General features: G+C 37.4%; 1 protein-coding gene across 6 annotated transcripts in view; it reads left to right on the forward strand.

Moving 5' to 3' along the window:
• KCNQ5 (potassium voltage-gated channel subfamily Q member 5) overlaps nt 1-23232 on the forward strand; it is a 564981-nt gene that overhangs the window by 367539 nt on the left and 174210 nt on the right. The window lies entirely within an intron of this gene.

Consider the following 23232-nt stretch of genomic DNA (forward strand, 5'->3'; position numbering starts at 1 on the left):
CAGGGGGAGGAAAACGGTAAGATGGTTTACGTGCCCTAATAAGCAGAGATTGGTTATGTTACAGCAATAAATATTGAATATGAAAAAATTGTTACTACCACGAAGGCAGAAACTGAAAGATTTCAACTCATATAACCTGAGAGAAGGGCAGATGCTTTTCCTACCTTTGCTTTCAGATGGCTAGTTTGTACTTAAGGTTGCTAAGACATCATCAAGTCTTTCAGTGCAATATCAGGGAGAACTCATTTTGAATCTGTAATAAATCTCTCTCAATTCATTTGCATACAAATTGTGCTCCAGCAGCATATTGCTCACGTTAAGGTTACCGTTTCAAAGCCCAACGTAGAGAACAGATAGACCAAAGAGCACATCAGAGATCTGTTCCATTTGCAAGCTTTCCCTTTGGGTAGAAAGTAGGCTTTTAACCTTGTCCACCCTTTTGATAACAACAAATGATCTGAGCCCAGGGGCTAAGGTATAGCTGGCTTTTAGGTCCACATATAGAACCTCAACCAGGAATTTTAGACTGAAAATATAAATCTGATTTTTAAACTTGGAAACAAAAAACGATCTACTGCATGACCAATATTAGGAATAAATCAATCATTAGGAATCTCATGAAAAGATTTCTTTCAGAGCCAGGTCAAAAATCTAAAATGTTAGATTTATATCCTCCAAACCTCTGAAATGTAAATTCTGTCATTGCTAATGAATTTCTAAATAGTCCAAAGAAACCCATGTAATTTCAAAGTCTAAAACTGATTAGTATCTTGACTTTTAAAACCTGTTGAATAGTGAATAGATCAGAGTTTAGTAAGTAGAGTGCATTTAGTAGAAAATAAAAATGTAGATGTCAGTCTTGAATGCTTTCAGATTTAGCAAGGTAGAAATGAGTTCCTCTATGCAGATGAGGCCTTTGTTTTGAGCAAGTGGTTAGTGTTACAGATAGATATTCGCAGAAACCTATTGCAACAAGGCTTTCTGTAGGGAGAGGGTTTGTTAATCCTACTATCTTTCTGCACTGGCAGAATTTGATGTAATTCAATGGATGGAACTCTGGAATCTATGGAATGTTTGCAACTTCCAGAGGAAGGCTTAGATGGTAAAATTGCAATTAATTTCGGTCCATTTCAGCTCTTAGCACAGTGATAGCTACCCATCCCCTACACCCAGGCCCATTGCAGGCAGCTGTGCACATGTTCCAGGAGGGACCTGAACACAGCTTATATGAGCCAGGATGGGCAAAAAGAACCCTGTCCTCCAAATATCAGAAATCTGACCCTGGATCACTAATTGCTGCTTCTGATCACGGAGGAGCAGACAAAAAATGTGGCAGCCATTGTTGCTGCACCTTCACCCATTGCTGTCAGCCCCTCCCCCACCAACGGAAGTGACTTCCAGGGGATTAAAAGGGTCCTCCCCACATGCTTCATTTTTCTTTTTTCCTTTTTTGGAATACAGTGTGTAAAGATGTAATTATTTGACATTAATAACTGAAAGGAGTAGGGCTAGAGATGTAAAGGAACAGAGTTTTTCTATGCCATTAAAGTTAAACTGGTATAAATTCAAATTAGAGTGTTATAACTTTAGGATGTTAATTTAATTCCCATGGCAACCACAAAGAAAATAGCTGTAGAATACACACAAGGAGAAATGAGAAAGCAATTCAAACATTTCACTATGAAAAAAAAAAATGAACTAAATACAAAAGAGGGTAGCAATGCAGGAAATGAGAAACAAAAAAAAGCTATAAAGTATATACAAAACAAAGAGCCAAATGATGAAAGCCTCTCCTTATCAGTAACTAATTTAAATGTAAGTGGATAAACGTTTCTAATAAAAACCAGTGATTTGCAGAATGGATAAAAATACATGATTCAACTATGTATGTGCTTAGTACAAGAGACTTACTTTAGATTCAAAGACACAAATGCATTGACAGTAAAAGGGTGGAAAAGATATTTTATGCAAATAGTAAACAAAAGAGAGCAGAAGTGCCTATACTAATATCATACAAAATAGACTTTAAATCAAAAAAGTTATGAGATAAAGAAGGGCATTATATATTAATAAAAGATTTAATACACCAAGAAGATGTAATAATTATAAACATTTATGTACCTAATAACAGGTCATAAAATACATGAAGCAAAAACTGACAAAATTAAAGGGAGAAATAGATAGTTCTACAATAATAGTAGAAGGCTTCAATACCCCACTCTTGATAATGGATAGAACAACCAAACAGAAGATAAGTAAGAAAACAGAAGACTTATACAATAAACCAACTAGGTCTAACAGACTACACAGAACACTCTACCCAATACCAATACCATAAACATTCTTCTCAAGCACACAGGGACATTTTCCAGCACAGGCCATTATGTTAGCCCCATGTTAAGTCTCAATGACTTTAAAAGATGGATACCACACAAAGTATTTTTTCCAACCACAATGGGATGAAGTTAATTGTCAATAACGGAAATAAAACTGGAATATTCAAAAATTAAACAGCATGCCTTTTATTTTTTTTCTTGAGGCAGAGTCTCACTTTGTCACTCAAGCTGGAGTACAGTGGTGGGATCTTGGCTCATTGCAACCTCTACCTCCTAGGTTCAAGAGATTCTCCTGCCTCTCAGCCTCCTGAGTAGCTGGGACTATTGGCACACACCACCACTCCCTGCTAATTTTTTTCATTTTTAGTAGAGGCAGGGTTTCACCATATTAGCCAGGCTGGTCTTGAACTCCTGACCTCAAGTGATCCACCCCCCTCAGCCTCCCAAAGTACTGGGATTACAGGCGTGAGCCACCAGACCCAGCCTAAACAGCATACTTTTAAACAACCAGTGGGTCAAAAAATAAGTCTTAGAAATTAATGAAAACAAAACACAACCTGGCAAAACTTATGGGACACAGTGAAAGTTGTGCTAAGATTAAAATGTATAGCTATAAATGCTTACATTAAAAAAAAAAAAAAATCTCAAATCAGCAACTTCATTTTACAACTTAAGGAGCTAAAAAATGAATACACTAGACCCAAGCTAGCCAGAACAAAGGAAACAATAAACATGGATAAATGAAAAAAAGACTAGAAAAACCATGAAGAAAATCAATGAAACCAAAAGTTGGCTGTTAGTAAAGGCTGACAAAACAGACAAGCCTTTAGATAGATGAACTAAGAAAAAAGGATACTCAAATTAATAGAATCAGAAATGAAAATGGGAACATTGCTACCGATTCTACAGAAATGAAAAGGACCATAAGAGAGTACTATGAACAGTTGTATGACAACACATTGGAAATCTAGATGAAATGGACAAATTTGTGGAAACACAAAACCTACCAAGACTAAATCACAAAGAAATAGAAACCGAATAGAGCTATAACTAGTAAGGAGATTGAATCAGTAATCAAAAATCTTTCAACAACAACAAAGAAGCCCAGGATCTGATGGCTTCACTAGTGAATTCTAACAAACATTTAAAGAACTAATAGCAATCCTTCTGAAACTGTTCCAAAAAAATAAAGAAGAAGCAACACTTCCTAACTAATTCTATGAGGCATTACTTTGATGCCAAAGACACAAGAAAAAGAAAACTATAGACCATTATTTCTTATAAACATTAGTGTAAAAATCATCAACAAAATGCTAGTGTATTTAACAGCGTATTAAGAGGATTATACACCTTGGCCAAAGGAGATTTAGTCCTTCAATGAAAGAATGATCAACACACAAAAATTGATCAATGATATAGGCCACATTAACAGAATGAAGGGGAAAAGCCCCATAATTATCTCAATTATGCCAGAAGAAAACGTTTGAAAAAAATTCAATGTCCTTCTATGATTAAAAAAAAAAAAAAACTCCACAAACTAGGAATAGAGGAAAACTACCTCAACATGATAAAAGCCACATATGAAAAACCCACAGCCAACATCATACCATAAAGGTGAAAGACTAAAACTTTTCCTCTAAGATCAGGACGAAGGCAGAGATGTCTGCTTTTGCCATCCCTATTCAACAAAGTACTAGACGACTGTACTAATTGCTAGCTACAGCAATCAGGCAACTATTAAATAAAAGAAACAAAAGGCATCCCAATTGAAAAAGTAAGTAAAATTATCCCTGTATACAGATGATGTGATCTTATATGTAGGAACCCCTAAAGATTAAAAAAATAAAAAAAAAAAACTGTAAGAAATAATAAATAAATTCAACAAAGTAACAGGATGCAAAATCAATATACAAAAATAAGTTGCATTTTACCAACAATGAAGAATTTAGAAAGGAAACTATGAAAACAATTCCATTTATAATAATATCAAAATATACTTAGGAATTAACTTAACCAAAGAGATGAAGAACTTATACAATGAAAACTACAATAACATTACTGAAATAAATTAATAAGACACAAATAAATGGAAATACATTCCATGTCCATAGTTTTGAGAACTTAATATTGTTAACATGTCCAAAGTCATCTACAGATTCAATGCAATTCCTATCAAAATCCCAATGATGTTTTTTGCAGAAATAGAAAAACCCATCCTATAATTCATACAGAATTTTAAGGGACCCCAAATTGCCAAAACTATTTTGAAAGTAAAGAACAAAGCTGAAGGACTCATAATTTTTTATTTTAAAACTTACTACTGCAAAGCTATAGTAATTAATCATGAGGTAGTTTCCTATAACATTATGAATGTATTTAAGCTACAGTAATCAATCATGAGGTAGTCTCCTGTAACATTATGAATGTATTTAATACCACTGAACTATACAATGGTTAAGCTGTAAATTTTATGTTATATATAGGCATACAGACCAACATTTAGACCCATGGAATAGAATAGAAAGTCCAGAAATAAATCCACACATATATGGTCAAATGATTTTTGACCATTCAGTGGTGAAAGGGCAGTCTTTTCAACAAATGGTGATGGAAATATTAGATATCCACATGTGAAAGAATGAAGTTGGACCCTTACCTAAGACAAATCACAAAAATTATCTTGAAATGCATTAAAGACCTAAAACTATAACATTGTTAGAAGAAAACATAAGGCAAAAGCTTCAAGTCATTGGATTTGTGTTAGAAGAAAACATAAGGCAAATTTGTCAGTGGATTTGTCAGTGATTTCTTGCACATAACACCAAAGGAGTAGGCAACAAAAGAAAAAAATAGAGAAACTGAACTTCATAAAAATTTAAAACTTTTGTGCATCAGAAGACAGTATCAACAGAGAAAAAACGCAACACACAGACTGAGAGAAAATATCTGCAAATAACATACCTGTTAAGGGGTTAATATCTGGACTATGTAGAGAATTTCTGAAACTCAACAACAAAAACAACCTGATTCAAAAATGAGCAAAGGACTTGAATAAACATTTCTCAAGAAAAAGAGGTACAAATGGCCAATAAGCACCTGAAAAGATGCTCAACATTATTAATTATTAGGGAAGTGCAAATCAAAACTACACCGAGTACCACCTCACACCCATTAGGATGGCTACTATCACAGAAACAGGAAATAACAAATGTTGGTGAGGATGTGGGAAAATGGAACCCTTGTTCACAATTGGTGGGACTGTGAAATGCTATAGCCACTGTGGAAAACAATACAGCTTTTTTTCCTCAAAAAAATAAAAAATAGAATTATACGATGCAGCAATTCCACTTCTGGATGTGCACCAAAAAAAATTGATGGCAAGGTCTCAAAGAGATGTGTACACCCATGTTCATAGCAGCATTATTCACGATAGCCAGAATGTGGAAAAGACCCAAGTGTATACTGACAAGTGAATGGATAAGCAAAATATGGTATATACATACAAAAAAAATTATTCACCCTTAAAAAGGAAGGAAATTTTGACATATGCTTCAACATGGATTAATGTTGGCGACATTATGCCAAGTGAAATAAGCCAGCCACAAAAAAAAAAAAATGTATGATTCCACTTATATGAGTGAGATACCTAGAATAGTGAAAAAATTATAGAGACAAAGTGGAATGGTTGTTGCCAGGGGCTATAGGGATCAGGGAATAGTGAGTTATTGTTTAACAGATAGAGTTGCAGCATTACAGGAAGAAAAGAGTTATGGAGATGAGTGGTGGTGATGGTTCTGTAACATTATGAATGTATTTAATACCACTGAACCATACTTTAAAATGGTTAAGCTGTAAATTTTATAGTACGTATATTTTACCACAATACAAAAAATTGAGAAAAATATTTTTAAAAATTAAATGAGCATTAGGAAAAATAGCTAATACACTCTAGGCTTTAAAAAAAATTAAATGAAATTTAAAACTCAAAAAAAGGTGGTTAATGATATAGCCTACTTCATAAGGCTGATGTGAAAATTAGATAAATTCAAGTACATGCTTAGGACTGGGCCCGACAGAAGGAAAACTCTTTGAAAGCTAGCAAATATGATCATCACAGGATCCTCCATGTATAATGGAGACCTCATAGGGACACAAGTACAGGTGAACTGTGGAATAGTTGAAAATGCTACACTTGAGAAAATATTATATTTTATAATAGAAAACAAGTATCTGTGTAAGAGTTTTCTCACCACAATCAAACACTTAATTATGTAAGCTTGCTACGTGAACATGTTCTCTAAAAGTGACTCAGTGGTATACATTCGGCATGCAGCATGTGTTCACAATAGCCACTTATTTCTGGTGACTAATGAAACTGATTTCAATTGTTGCAGCATTTTAGTAAATAGGTCTGATGACAGTGCTTGTGGCTTTATATCTCTTCTCTCCATGCCTGCATCTACTGAGTGTAACACTGGGCAGGAGTAACTCCAGATCTGATGGACTTGCTTGCTGTGCCATCACCCTGGTGATAAAATTTGTGAACTCAAGAACATGTATGAAACTTTGTGTCCACATTCCAAGGACGGTTAAAAGCTGGTGTTAATTTCCTATATTTGGTGACTCCATCAAAAATGAAAGGGAGCCAGCATTTTTTAAGTACCCTTCATTTATTAGGCTCATTGGTTTCTTATCAGAAAAATAAAACTGGCAATGTAAGTATCCCCTCCCATTTTCACAAATAGCTAAATAAGTTGTGCAGGATAACACACCAAGTGTAAAACAGCCAAGATTCCAGCCTAGGCCTGGCTGAGGAAAAGACTGGGCTGTCTTCAGAGCATCCCGCTGCCTCTCATTCTCTTGCTTCTTTCAAGGCTGACAAGTCTACCAAAAACTATTTGCCAGCACTCAATGAAGTGCTCATGTCTAAGGCTCCTTTTTGTTCCATATATACCAAATGAGGTTTACAACACTTTTACTTAGGATGTTATGCTTTCATAAAGAGTTCCACTTACCAAATTATCACAAATGGGCATATTAATTCAGACCACTAGAAGTTCTTTGTACTGAGAATTCTAAATTCTGTTTTGCAAATATTGAAGAGCCGGATTCGTGGGGTAAATAGTCAAGTGTAACGGTTGATATTCTAGTCCCAGTTCCCTTTGCTCAGGTGAGTAACATGCTGTTGAAATGAGTTCTCCTATTTCCATGTTAGACAATTATGGTAAGTTTTGTTTGGTTTGTTTTGATTTCATTAGCCAAAGGTTGTAGGTTTTAGCATTGTATTTCCCACCTTTTTGAGAACAATACTGTCTGGAGTGCATTTCCTCTCTGTTGAAGAACTTCTTGCCATCCAGATTAATTTTAAAGTATTTGTTTTAAGTTTTTAGATGAAAATTGTCCATCATGTTGAGAACAGAAAACTCCATTTGATGAAGTGATGCATATTATTTGCAAAATTCTTATTGCAGGTTATCATTTCTAAAATTGCAGTAAAAGGAATGCCACTATCAATTTTAGCAAGATAGAGCCTGTCTCAGTATATTTGCTCCCGTACCCTCCTGCTGTGTTAGAAAGACGCCAAACTACAAATCGATCATGCTCAGCATCTGGATGAGTACTCTATCTAGGCTTTCCCAAACATCCAGATGTTTGACAGCTTCTACATATGCGTGTTTTCTCCTTATGCTTCAGGTAGCAAAGTAAACATGGGTTTATTGTTTCCTTGCACAGTGACTCTGCTCCTGAATTGTGTACAAACTCAATGTAGGCAGGTCTCATTATATCTTAAATGCACTAGTGGAGCTTACTATTTAAGGAAAATCCATAGGGAATTCTTTTGTAAAGTGAAGTATCCCCTTGAAAAGGTAATAACAGCTACATAATTAATTTGTTACATGTTTTCTTTTTTAATGTGGGTACATGCATTTTAATTGCTATATAACTATTCACTATATATATAACATGGTATTGAAGAATTAGAGACATTGTTGTCACTTCCTATATACCAGTATTAACAAGGGAGGGAAAAATCAGCCACAAGCATGTTTACCAGTCCTTGCAAAGTAGAAAGGTTTGCACATGAAATTGTATGGATTTGATATAGAATGAGATGACAGCAGTCTTTACATTTAAAACTTCTGGTATTAAACATTGTAAGAGGATAACAGAGTGTAAGGATAAGAATCCATTTGAGGATATTAAATCTTATGTTTGTAAAGGCAGTAACGCAATATGAGATATGAAGCAATCAGATGTGAGGAATGAGTGATGCTTCTTTAGATTTATCACATCCCTATAATTTACTGCAGAAAGCTCTCAGAATATCCCAATGAACATTGAAAACTGCAATTATTTTCCTTTGCTTTTCTTTCATCAAGGAAAATGCAAATAAACTCTAAAATGATTCACAGAGACTAACGACCCTCATCAATCTGCCGATGACTGAAAAGAAAAAAGCAGGAATAGTTAAACACCTACACTGAATCTTAACAGAGGGATAATAACATAGTAGGTTGCCCCATAAAAAGTATTTCAGATATTAGAGGAAAGAATTTTTGAAGTTAAAGATAATGATTGTGCCTGAAAAAGACCATGCCTCTATCTACAATTAAGGAAGGAAAGAATTTTCCATATTTCTATGCAAACATTGATGTCTAACCAAGTGGTCCAGGCTATACCACCAAACTCTATGCAACTTTGTTTCAAGACTTGACAGGCTACCCAGCAGACATCCTTACAGCTATAGATGAGCCATACTCAACCAGGTCCACACTGATGTTTAGCTTTTATGCCCTTTTGAGCTTCACAAAAGTATATCCAACTGAGAGAGAAAGAGAAACAAGGTAGTAAGAAAATTTTACAGGGTTACTGGAAAATGAAAGAAGCCAAAATGTTTGTCAGTAGAAGGAAAAATACCCTTCCCTTACTATCTTTCCATGCTTTGATCATTTCCACCATTTGAAACCTGGACCAAATACCTCCTCCTTCCTGAAATAAACTTTCTTTCCTCTAACTTTCCTCAGTCCTGTCTACTTGACATTGTATCTTCTCCATTATTCATTTATTCAAGAAGATGTATGCAGTACCCAATATGGATGAGGCATTCTTTTTTAGGAGCTGAGGATATAACAATGAACAAAACAGTCAAAATCTCTGTTCTCATGGAGCTCATGTTTTTGTGGAAGACCTAGAATAAACAAACAGGAAAATCAATATATTAGATATCACAAATAAAAGGAAAGCAAGAAAAAGAATAGGTAATGAAGAAGTGTTTAGATAGTATGTTTAGAGAAGTCCACTGAAACGGGTGGCAGAGACTTGAATGGAATGAGGCGACGAGGCATGTAAAGATTAGGGAAAAGAACATGCCAGGCAGATGGAGCTTCAAGGACAAAAGCTTTAGACAGGAGCATACCTGGTGAGACAAGGAAGGGCAAGAAGATGAGCAACTGAAGGAGGGTGAACCAGGGTTGGGAGAAGTTGAGAAAAATTAGGCACCAGTTGAACTGTAAATTTCCTGAGAATAGAATCCAAAGCTGATACAATGATACCACTTAATACGGTAATAGTTGGTGGTAAATCATCAGTAAATGAAAGGAGATGGCCCATTTAATTATATAACACTAATACTGACATGTTCATGGAATCATGGATATGGCACCAAAATTCAGACAAGAGGCAGGACCTGACTGTAGGATGGACTAGAGTAGAGAGTAATAGGATGGGGGACATTCAGGAAGCAGGTGAAGTTATTCAAGTAAAACACAATGGAGCCCTAAACCAAACAGAGGGAGCATGAATAGGGAAAGGGCATGGACTAGAACAATATAGAGAACTTGCAGGTTAAACCAAAATCGTAAGTCCTGTATAATTGGTTTGTGCCTCACAGAAATTTCTGGGAGGGCTTTCCTCAGCAGATTAGAAGTATTCCGCCCCTTTGGTTACTACATAGCTGCAGGTTACCTGCCTCCTGCCAGATGTGGTTTGCTTTGTCTGTGGTTCCCATTTGCTCACCGCCTCTCTGATTGAGACCTGCCATCTTGCTCTGGCCTACGTATCCCAACTCTGGATTTCCCACTTGATCGCTGATCCTGTAGATTTCTATAGATTTTCATATATTTCCCTGGGTTCTGCTTACTTCCTCTTCTAATTTCTCCAGGTCCAGTTCCTTAACTCACGCAATTTAACTCAAATATATATTAAATGCTTCCTACATTTTAGCCCCTGTGCTGGGGTCTGGAGTCCCAAAAATGAATAAGGCATTGCCCTGCCCTGGAAGAATTCAAGTACAGTATTGTCTACAACCTCTGACTGACTCCAGAAGAAAATAACCTTGAAATCACGGTGAAATTGCTAAATTAGAAGATGAGAGAGAAATAGGTTAATTCATCATTTTTTTAAGTTCCCACTTTAAGACCTATCCACATAAGAAAATAGATATATCTCTAAGTCATTTTTTTATCTTGGAGATCACAAATGAGATGATCAAAAACTATTTTCAATATAGGTTACTACTGATCGTGCCTATATATTGAATATTGTTTTGGTACTGTACAAAGCCAAAAGCTGGAAGCAATAGGGTAGGTCCCACTGTTCCCCACGCAGGCATACACACCAGGGGTTACAACTAAAGTGAGAAGACACATCATGCCTCTGCAAAGTAGATTAGAGAAAAATTTTCCAAGCTGTAAATGGCAGCTTGACAAACAACATTACAGGCTGGATTCAATGAAAACGCTGCAGACCTGGCTCCCTCCAGGGCTATAAATCACAATGAATACACAGAACATTACTGGAAAATGGAGAACAGAAAAGAGACTGTGCAAGTGTTACAGGCCCTCCAGCCTTGGCTCACTGAAGACTAATTGAGGGAGATTCAGTGCCGCAAGGTCTCAGCATCCTGGGAAAACCTGGAAAGCCCTCCTCACGAAAGAACACTGCAGAAGAGTCTTAACAAAGAAATGGAAACTCCAGACCAAAACAGCTCTCAGGGGAGACCAGGAGGGTAGAAAGTAAAAGAGGACCACCCCTAGGAGTGCAGGGCAGGAGGGAGGACTCACTCTGGTTCTCATTCCCCACCCCTTACTCTCCTGAAAGTTATTTTTTAAATCAGGTGACATCAAGTATGAATAACATCAAATGCAACCTTAAAAGAAAGAGAAATCCCAACATATTATGCTGGAGGAGTGTTATGTAGAAGTGAAGAAGGGCTGGGGGGCATTCTTTGACTTAATGATAATAATGACTGGAGAATTTGTGAGTTAATTACACCTCTGTGAGTCTGGAGGTTTCTCTGCCTGTCAGTTAACCCATCTGCTTCTCTCCCATAGGCTCCTTTCTGAGTCACTTTCCGGTCTTGACCTATAGCCTACAGCCATGGAGAATTGGATGCCCAGGGTCACTGTAGCCAGGCAGGGATGTGCATACAACTGGCTGAGGCAAATGGGCTGTGTGATGAGGCTGGGAAGCTTGTCAGTTTGTAGAGTCCAAGAAAGAGCTTTGGAGAGCTCTAGGATAGAGGTCGAGCTGTGTCCTTCAAAACCCCAACACTGTGAGGACAAATGTTTCCTTGAGTCACTTTTGCAGGTTTTTTTTTTTTTTTATCTTGAGCTGTTCATTGATTCATTAATTCATTTATTCACTAATCAAATATTCACTAAGGACCTACCAGGTATGCTGTGAGCCAGAGGCATGGCATACATTATATAACAGCTGTACACTGAGATACTCATATAGTCCCCATCCCTGTCTGTGATGATTCTTTAAAATTATTTTCCTAGTTAAATCAGATGGAGAATGTGGTATATTATGCAAATACAGTCAATCTGCTACCTTAAGTTTCCCTAATGCAAGTTACCTCATCCACAATTTATGAAATTGTGCCTACAATCATGATGTCAATGTAACACAGAAGTCAGAGATTATTTTTCTCTTATAACAGCAACTCAACATACAACACACCGGCCTACCTGAATGCACCAAGCTTGAAGGAATGCAGTACTACCATGTCTGCCTTCTTTATTTTGGATACCTGCTCTTCCTTGGAAGTTACTTAGGCGGATCTTCCCAGTCTTGTGCAGAAGACACAAACATAGACGATGAACAGAAGTAATCCATCATTAGCATCACCACATTGTATGCAAAGCCAACACCTCTCTCTACCTGTGACATATGATAGGGTGACCTTATCTCCATAATGCAGCAGCCTGAATATTTGCCAACATCCCAGTCCATCAAGCTCTCTTCACCTACGTGTTAGTGAAGGCCAAGATTACTCCAGCATTTCCTTATCAGAATTTGACATGCCTTTTTAACTGTACTTTTATCTTATTAGAATTGTTTTTGTTAGGTCTCTGTTTACAGAGTTTCCTAGGTTTAGAGTGGTTTGGTCGAATTCTATTTTTATCATAAGAACTGTTCTTTTTAGTGTGAAATATTGCCCCAAACTGGGTTTTCCAGCAATGTATATATGGCAATTGTGGCAGGAAAGCCCATATTTAAGTGGATAGAGTTCACCCATTCTGCCTATTCAAAAGCACACTGTATTCTGATGGATAATGCAGGCTTTTCAAGTGAAAGACATCAACAACACAAGCTAAGTTTGGGGGGTGTCATCCTTAGGTCCCATAAATCAAAAGGATAAAACCTGCATCAGTACATGGTTTGGAGTATTCTTCATCCAATCAAACTTTTCTACTCTCCTTTATCCAGCTATATTAAAGAAATCTTTAAGCTTTACAAACCTATTTATCAAAAGTTCAAATTTTTAAAATTGGCATAAATTTGAATAAAGGAAACTATCAGGCAGTTTAGATTGAAAAACAATGTTATAGGATGTTAAAGTTAGAAACAAATTTTACAGCTATTACTATAGCACAAACAATATTTTATTAAAAATATAAGATAATCTGATTTAATAATTATAAACTTTCTTTTTCACTTATTTACGTATGTTGACATTTTCTTAGTGCATAACACCTATAACATTGGGATCATTCTGTCTTTTCCTATTTTTAACCCACAGTAAAATTCCAAGTATTTTTTAGAATTAAAAGATTTAATTCTTACCTTATCAAAGAGGAAAAAACAAAGCCTTTTATCTGTCCACTCACAACACAGAACACTTCTTACACTAGATGTGTGGGGAGTTTTCCCTACATGCAAAGCAAGTGATCAGTTCTACAGTGCCAGCTGGATGTTCTCTAATTCAATTCAGTTCTGATACTATCTACCTGGAGATAGCGTCACATCCCACAGATCTTGTGGCTCAGTCCCACGAGACTGCCCCAACTTTCAGATGCCAATTGCAAGCTTTAGATTTGTTTTCTTACCTGTGCTTCCAACCAATCGGCTATAGATCAGAGTTCTCGTGACCGTCTCTTGGGCTCAATTAATTTGCTGGAATGGCTCACAGAACTCAGGGAAACACTTATTTCATTCACTAGCTTATTATAAAGGATGTTACAAAGGATACAGATGAAGAGATGCGTAGGGCAAGGTTATGTAGGAAGGGGTGCCAAGATTCTATGCCCTTCCTGGGCATGCCATCCTCCAGGAATCTCCAGATGTTCATCTGTACAGAAGTTCTTCAAACCTTGTCCTCTTTTATTTTTATGGAGGGTGCTTCATTACATAGACATGATTGATTAAATCATTGGCCACTGATGATCAACTTAACCTTCAGCCCCTTTCCTCTCCTTGGAGGTTGGGTGGTGGGATTAAAAGTTCCAACCCTCTAACCCTGTCTTGGTCTTTCTGGTGACCAGCCTCCATCCTGAAGCTGCCTAGGGGTTTCCAGCCACCAGTCAATTCATACAAAAAGACACTTATCACTTTGAAGATTCTAAGGATTTTAAGAGTTATATGCCAGGAAATAAGGAGGAAGACCAAATATACTGTGTATTTCACAGTATCACACCTTGCTACACATAGGCTTCTCACATCCTGATCTTTCCTACATCTCTAGGCTAATTTCTGCACCAATTTCCCTTGAAGGTACCCACATATGCACCAGTGCGTGTGCACACGCACACATGCTCACACACACAGTCATATGCTACACTCCAGCAATACTAAACCATTCATATTTTTCATGTACACTGTCTCTGTGCCTTTAAAAATAATGTTCCTTCTATTTGAAAAACCCAGTTCTACCACTTCCCTTCACCATGTTAGTAATTCCTATCCATTTATTAATTCTCAGCTCGCTCTCTTCTTGAAAGTTTTCCCTGACTCTCCAGGAGTTGTTACATTCGCTTCCCTTGTGTTCTGGGGTTCAACACAGCACAAAGGGAATGGTCTGTAGCAGTGGATGGTCTGTAACAGTGTTTATCATACTCTGCTACAGTTGTTGGTTTCCATACATACTTTTATTTCTGTTAGATTGAAAACTACATAAGAATAGGAACTATTTGTTAGTAGTCTATGTATTTCCTAGTATGTATCACAGTACTTAGCATACAGGAGATGCTCAATACCTATGTGAATAACCTGACCGTTCAATCTAAGGAAGCCAGCAGTGATTCTCCACATGTATTCCTGTTTTTTTGTCTTTATAGAATTTATCACTATTTGATGTTCGCTGGCGTATTTGTTATTGTCTTTCATTATTGGTTTTATTATACATCAGAGCATAAGCTCCCTAAGAGTGGACGCTTGTTGTTTTGTTCATCACTTTAGCCACAGTACCTAAAACAAAATAGGTATTCAGTGCCTGGAGCAAAAGAGATGCAAGATAAAACTATCAACTGCTTGAACTGAATGAGTAGATTCAGGTTTTTCTCTCCTGTACTAATAGCAAGCTTTTTAATAAATAAGTATACAGGTTCAGTGCCTCCATGGAGACATTAAAATACTCTGGTTTCAATTAATCTTGTAATTTTCGCAATATTAAATTCCAAAAACAATTTTTCACTCATCTGGAAGATCTATAAAGGCAACTGTAATTAAGTAATGTGGAACACAAGTTTCAAAGTCTAAAATAAAGTGATTATTCGCTCATTTTGTGCTTCTTTTTTTTTCACTCTTCCTCATTTTTTTCTGAGATTCACTTACCCTTCTAAGTCTGGGATAATCAATCATTTATGTTATTAAAGCAAATATGCTAATCTAATATCAAAGCAGTATAATCATTAACATTAAAGAATAATAGTATAACATGAGTCTGTAGCCAACATTAAAAATGCATAAGATCATATAACAAGAATTACTGCAAAGACCTAGCCAATTATTCAACACTAACATATTTTAATTAAAAACTAATTTAGTAATAACCAAATGATTCACTAGTGATCTCTAGAGGAAAAAAAAAAAAAAAAAAAAAAGGACTAGTGTCTTCAAACAGCTTCCTATAACATTTTAGATCAACCGAGCCTAGTCAAACTAAAACATAGTTATCAGTCCCTCCTCAGACCTCACATGATACTTTTGTTTTTCACTTTTGACACATATTTTGCTTTTAAAGTGGCTCATGCCTATAATCCCAGCAATTTGGAATGCTGAGGAAAGGGGATCACTTAAGGCCAAAACCCCGAGACCAGCCTGAGCAACACAGTAAGACCTCATCTAGCACATGCCTATAGTCCTAGCTACTCAGAAGGCTAAAGTGGGAGGACTGCTTGAGCCCAGGAGTTCAAGGCTGCAGTGAGCTATGATCATGCCACTGCACGCCACCCTGGGTGATAGAATGAGTATCTGTCTCGGAAAAAAAAAAAAAAAAAAAAAATGCATTAACCAAGCATTTCTTGAGTGCCCACTGGTTCTAAGTTCAGTGTCCTAGCTCATTCCTAACCTCATTCACGCTTAAATGAGAGGACCTAAAGTAAGTAGAATGGGAGCCTAATTGGTTACAAGAGAGGAAGGGACTCATTTCCACTGGCAATTGAAGGAAGCTTCCATAGATGGAGACATTTGAGGTGGTTCTAGCATCACAAAGGTCTTGGTCAGTCTGGCTAGATTTTATGGGGGTCAGGTAGATGAACAGAAGCTCAAAGGAAGATAGAAACCGAGAAGAACCTACTCTTCTGAGTACCGTCATTTGAATTTTATGCTGTAAGTGATTGGAAACTGAAAGGAGGTCCTTAAGTAGCACAATAACCTGATCAAATTTGGTTTTGAGAAAGATAATTCTGACTATGTCTTGAGGAATAATTGGAATGGAGAAGGAATAGTGGAGGGCAGGAAGGAATGGAAGCTGCTACATTGCCCAAAAGCTACATAATGAGCATCAGGACCAAAATAGAGGCAGAAAAGATGGAGAAGAAAAACTGAATTCATAGAACATTTCTGAGGCTAAGCCATCAAGGGGTGGTGTTTGAGGTGAGAGACTGGAGGTGAGGATTTCTGCACTTGCTGATTTTGGGGCATGGTCAGATAGTGATGACATCAGCTGAGACTAAGAACACACGGTGCTCAACAATTTCAGAGGAGAGATAGGCTGGTTTTAAATATATTACATTTGATTCATTTGGGGACCATCAGAAGGTGTTGGAAATATTTACCTATAGTCCAGGAGATGAGGGAGTCTGGATTTGGAGATCATGGCTACACAGGGAAAATGAAGGGACCTTGTGAGGTGGAGAGTGAAAAAAAAATGGATAAGGAAAGAGTAGCCACCATTATGATGAGGAAAACACTCTGAAAACAGACCCAATATTAACACTCTTCATTTTTGTATTAAGCCCCTAGGAACCTTCATTTAAAGCAGTGCTTCTGTTAAAATTTAGACTTGAGGCATTTCATCAGGTGCCTTCCCAAGACATGGCTTAACAACTGCATCGTTTTCAATGCTAGCATTTAACTGGTTAGGGTATTAGCTTACAGCAGTCTTCATCCAAAGTCCTGGCAGTCCTGGATGACAGAAGCAAAATTGGGGATGGAGTCTTCTTCCTTTGAAAGAGCTATGGATTAACATTGCATTGAGGACTCATTGAAATCAATTTTTTAAAGAGCTCACTGGGAACCATTCTTAAACCATTTTTTATCTAGGATAAAAAACCAGAAATCTTTAGGGTAATTGCAATCACCTGCTACTGACAATTTTCCTGAAGGACAAAGGGATGGAATTCTCCAAGAAATGGAGCACCTGGGAAGGTTTAGTTTTTTTATATCTACATAAATATCATTGTTTGCAGGAAACTAGCATCATCCCCAAATGTCAATTCTCTTTCCAATAGTTACTGGATCAATCAAAATTGCCTCCTAACGCATCAAAGGGAATGGCTTGCTCTTGACAACCACTCACCTAAGCTATTATGTAATAGCTTATGTAAGCAGTCAGTCTTTACCCTTCAGCCTCTGGCTTAAATAATCCTGGCCAAATACCTGAGCAGCAAATATCAATATAGGAGTTCAACCACTGGCACAAGCACCTGCATCATTAGGACAGAATGATTTCAAAGGACAAGGTAATTAAACGAAAAAAATAACCTTAGCTTACCCACATATCTGAACCTCCCTTGATATGCCATCAACAGAGATGATAGATAGATAGATAGATAGATAGATAGATAGATAGATAGATAGGAAATAGATAGATAGACAGGTAGATCTCAAAGTTTGGGGTTTGCAGCAGATGAGGGCAGGAAAGCAAAAGAGAAAAATTAATTACTTGGGAAAATCTCCAAGAAAAAAAAATTCATCTGAAATTAGGGATTACTCTTTCTCTTGACTCAGTAATATTCAGAAATATAGAGTAATGAAATAAAATCTTAACATAATTTGACTCTAGCCAGAGTCATAATTCAGTTTTATGTTTCTTTCAACTGCCAACAACTTTTTTTTTAATTATAAGATGGAAATTTCTAACCACTATAGTGACTAGCAGCTTTTTATAAGACTGACATTTCAGATGAACAAAAACATTATTCAAGGAGATTCTCTTTCCAACAGACAAAATGTGACCAAAGCAAATAACGACATTCGACTGGTATGAATCAAGGCCTAGCCTATAAATGTTTAGTGCATTCTGCATGACAATAGTCATCCCACTGCCCACCTTCCTGCCAGCACAGTGTCTCTCCTCAATACTCAAAGATTTCAGTTAAGTAATAGTATCAATTATAAGCCATATGCTTTTCTTAATATTTTGAACACTCAACATTTGATTGAGAGCCAGGGAAAGATAGAACTATTATGTCCCTAACTTCCTTAGTAATATTCTCACTTTATGGCCACTCCTTTACACGCAGTGCTAAAGTCAGAAGATAAGATAAATTCAAAGTCTCTTCTCCCCAGCTTTGGCTTACATGCCAGAAAAAGTGAAAAGTGATCTAATTCTGTCTATTGTCATATTCCAAAGACATCTGAGCCAGACATTTGTCAAAATTGGAGGAAAGGATGGCAATTTTACCAAAACTGTGGCAACATAATTGATACTGTAGATTTTCCAGCAGAAGAAATTGAGCAGTTGAACAAGATAAGCAAGCATTCTACAAACTTAAAAATAAAAACATTTCAGCCGGGCACGGTGGCTCATGCCTGTAATCCCAGAACTTTGGGAGACTGAGGTGGGCGGACCACCTGAAGTCAGGAGTTCGAGAACAGTGTGCCCAACATGACGAAAACCCATCTCTATTAAAATACAAAAAAATTAGCTGGGCATGGTGGCACGCACCTGTAATCCCAGCTACTCGGGAAGCTGAGGCAGGAGGATCACTTGAGCCAGGAGGCAGAGGTTGCAGTGAGCCGAGATTACCCCACTGCACTCCAGCCTGGGCGACAAGAGCAAAACTCCATCTCAAAAAAAAAAAAAAAAATCAAGTGTTCTGAATTCCCATTTAAATGTATTTTGGAAAGTATATAAAAATCAAGTATAAGATAGTTCTTCCCATATCTGCTGTTTTTCTTTCCTTTATTGCCAGTAAACAATACCAAATATCACATTGTTTCTCATCTCCTCAAAGACATTCTTGGAAACTTGTCCGTTCATGGCCACATTGAGGACCAGGGCTGAGTAGCTGTGGGTTGGCACTTGGCAGTGAGCAGAATAGTATTCACTTGAAGGTTCTCATAATTATGAAAAATCATCTAATGAGGATATGATATTTATATTTTCAAGCTTCTGCTTTTAGCACGCATCAGGGAATGCCTTGTTCTTAGCTTAGATTCTCATTCCTATTCCCTTGCCTAGAATAGACATACTTATGAATCTTGTCCCAGTTTCCATGCCCTGATCCTCGGATCATCTCCAGGTGCCCATTCCTTTCAGAGGGATCTTCTGTGTCTACCAAAACCTGGTGAGGGATGAGAGCAGCTGTGGTCAGAGCACAAATCCAAACTTCTGCCCAAGGCCTTTGTCCTGCAGTGTACTCCCCTTTTCTTGCAGAGTAAAAGCCAAAGTTCTTACAGTGACCTAAAAACTCTGTAGGGACACAGTCTAGTCAGCCATTCCCAGATAGCCTCACCTCCTGTCCCTCTCCTTTTACCCAGTCTACTTCAGCCACCCCAGTCTTCTTGTTCCTCATTCACATTCAGAGTTTTTGCACCAACTGATCCTTCTGTCTTGAAACTTCTTTCATCAGATATCTGCTTGGCTCCCTTATTAACTTTGAATTTGCTCCAAAAGGCCTACCCTGCTGCTATTTAAAGCTGGAAAACTTCCAGCTCTTCCAAGCACCTTCATCCTCTTTTATCACTCTCTATAGCAGTTATCTTCCAATGCTCTATCTTTCTGTATTCCAGTGTACTTGTTCATTATGTTATCTGCTTGCCTCCACTAGAAACATCAAGTGGACACAGATATGTTTACTCTGTCCACTTCTGTATCCCAGCATTTAGAAGAGCACCTGGCTCATAGTAAGCACTCAGCAAATATTTAATGAGTGGACTTATTTTGTTTAACAGAGTTAAAGTGATTTCTATGTATCAGGTACTGTTCTAAGCACTGTAAAAATACTTATTCATTTAAAGTCTGGTAACAACCCTGTTAAGAATGGATTTTTCATTCTAATTTTATAGAAAAAAAACTGAGGCACAGAGACGTTAAGTTAAATTGTACACATTCCAGAAGTGGCAGAGCCCCTCCATGCTTCTATCGCCTGGGCTCTGCTAAATGAATGAATGAGATATAGTGGAAACCAGTTTTTCTGCACTTGGTCCTGAGCGTCCCACTCTGATCAAATTAATGATCCCAGTGTTTGACATTGACCCAGTGAAGTCACTGTGCTGGCCCTTTGCTTCCCCAAAACTTGTAGCTTATTAGTTATTTAGAAGCCAGTATCAAGGAGAAAGAGACAAGTAGGCCCTATCTACTGGGATAGGTCTACCTTTTAGTGGAAGTATGAAAAGGATCAAAACAGAATATGCAAATACAGATCAAGGAACTAGTGAAGATAGGGCTGTGGAAATGAATCTCAAACCCCTTGGATCAGCGGTAGACCCTTCCTTCTGTTCCAGCTTGCCATGCTTTGCTAGGCTAAGGGCTGCCTCCACAGATTGCAGGAAACTGGAGCTTACCTGTGGGACAGACTGACACATATTTGCATACTAATTTGTACAACTAGCTGTAGCTTATTGGAATGATTACTTCAATGTTTGGGAAACATTTAAGATGATTGAAAGGGGGTAATTAGCATTTGGGAGGAGGCATATCTCCTATCAATTTTCCTTTGAGTCAATACTTAGGGAATCTCTGCTAACAAACTGTTGCCAAATAAAGATCCTGCTGGGTTTTCTTTAATTAATGAGATGGCTTGATTTTAATTATTCCATTAATTGTTTAAATGCAAATAAGTGCTATTAAGGGTCTTGAAAAGTGTTTCCTCTTAAATATGCTAAATCTTCCCCCTTGTCCTCTCATTTCTGTTTTGAATTTGCCTAGTAAATCCTCTTTAAATAAATGATACAAAAATAATCATCACCCAAACTCTAGTGGTATAATCACAAATTCTGAATTAATGGAGTCTGAATGGAAGTGATGAAGTGTATTAGTGTTATGGAAGAAGATAAGATTCCATTGAATCCGTATTTACTATGCAAACAAGTAGCGTAATAAAACAGAAGAAGTTGTAAAAATGGGAATTTTCAACAGTGTAAACAATTTATAGTCTCTGATGAGATACCAATCTTGGATATATAAACCAGCCTTTGAATACTGTACTTTCAGTGACTCTAGATACTCTTTATTATGGGGGAAAAAAATTCTTGCCTTAATACAATTCTATTCCCTGCCTGCCAAGATATGGGGCTGGGGGACACTGTGCTTTCGGTGATTTTAGAAACTTTATTATGGGGGAAAAATGCTTGCTTTAATACAGTTCTATTCCCTGCTTGCCAAAATATGGAGCAGCAGAGTCTCCCCAGCTCCCACACTGCAGAGAGATGCTTGGGGCTTCCACCATGACAAGACAGTCCTGTAGGGAGGCGTGAGAGCATTTCCTCCCTCGAGGCTTCATGGCTGGCCTGGAATGTAAGCAAGGACAAAAAAGGGGATGCAAACAAGAGAGAGGCAAGAGTTGTTTCCCTTTCAGCTTAGGAAATTTTTCAGAGTTCTCCTTTTTTCAAGAGGAGAATCCACTGCTGTGGGTTCCTTGTTCCTTTTTCCTTCAGCCCAGCCACCCCATTCACTCTGAGCCAGGCTGTAAATTTGCTTCCTGTGCACCTTGCTCCAGGACTTCTTTTGTCTAGATTTTCAAAAGGTCAACTTGACACTGCTGTATCACTTTACATCTATTCAGGCATCCCATGCTGCTTAGGAAATAGTAAGAAGTGCACTTTCTCTCTCCAATGCGTTCTTTTCTGGGCAGACTCTTAGTTCTGAACAGACACTTATTTTTGCCCAGAGCTTATTTCTTGTTAATGTCCTGTAAATTCAATATATGGGTCTATATTTCCATGGCTTTGGTCACTAGTTGTGTACAGGATGCTTTATTAGTTAAAATTGTGAATCAGTCCTCTCATATATCATTAAACTACTACCATGGTCTCCAAATCAAGTGTCATGTTGCCAGGTAGGAATAAGTCTACAACCAAATAAAGGAGCAGAAGAGTAGAGGAGGGTTTCAAGTTACTGTGGCAGATCAGTTTCCTCCTATACTAAGTGATTTTCCAAATCAATTCAAGCAATGGCAATTCATCCTGCTGTGGATGGAGGCCATCACCCATCAGAGGTTGTTTGGCAAGTGTGTGTGCATAATGGGTGGCAAGCAGGCAGTGATGTATTAATTAAGATATATTGATGATGTGAGCAGAGGTGTATGACAGCAATAATATTCCAAACACTACTGTGAGCAAATAAGAGTGATGGCTTATGTACAGTAGGAGTCATCTCTATCAGAGATAAAGGCTACACTTAGCATGCACGGCATTTTCTCTCCAGCAGGGAAACTTTTGAAAAACAAACGGGAATCAGAATGTAGCTTGGTAAATAACACAACAGAGAAACAGATTATGATAGAAACAAAGGATGCTCCCATGAATTCCTAGATTCAGCTGTCAGGATAATTCACCATTAAATCTAACTGCTAAATATTTGCCATGTGCTATGTGTTATGCTTAGGGAGCATTAAAAAAAATGCATTCTAAAACACTTGGAAATTGCCCAGGTAGTTCTCTTGTTTTTATCCTCAACTCAGTTTTTTTTTAAGCCAGTATAGAAACATTGATTCTTAATCTGTTGTTTAATGGTTCAAATGAACAACAAGCAGAAGAGCTCATTAAATTAGTTCCAGATTATCTCTGATCAGGCCCTTCATCTTACTCAATTTAAGAGTATACTTGATTTATGGCATGAATGGTCTTGAATGATTTTGATGGATGACTGGAAACAATTAGAGATATAAATAAATAGCCCAGAATCATCAGAATCATGACAGATTTCATGAAGAATACACTGTGAAGATTCACATGGTTAATAAAATTGAAATTATTAAAATAAAAGATCCTGCATATATTTGAT

The sequence above is a fragment of the Papio anubis genome, chromosome 6 (genome assembly GCF_008728515.1).
Source record: "Papio anubis isolate 15944 chromosome 6, Panubis1.0, whole genome shotgun sequence".
In the NCBI taxonomy this organism is placed as follows: domain Eukaryota; kingdom Metazoa; phylum Chordata; class Mammalia; order Primates; family Cercopithecidae; genus Papio; species Papio anubis.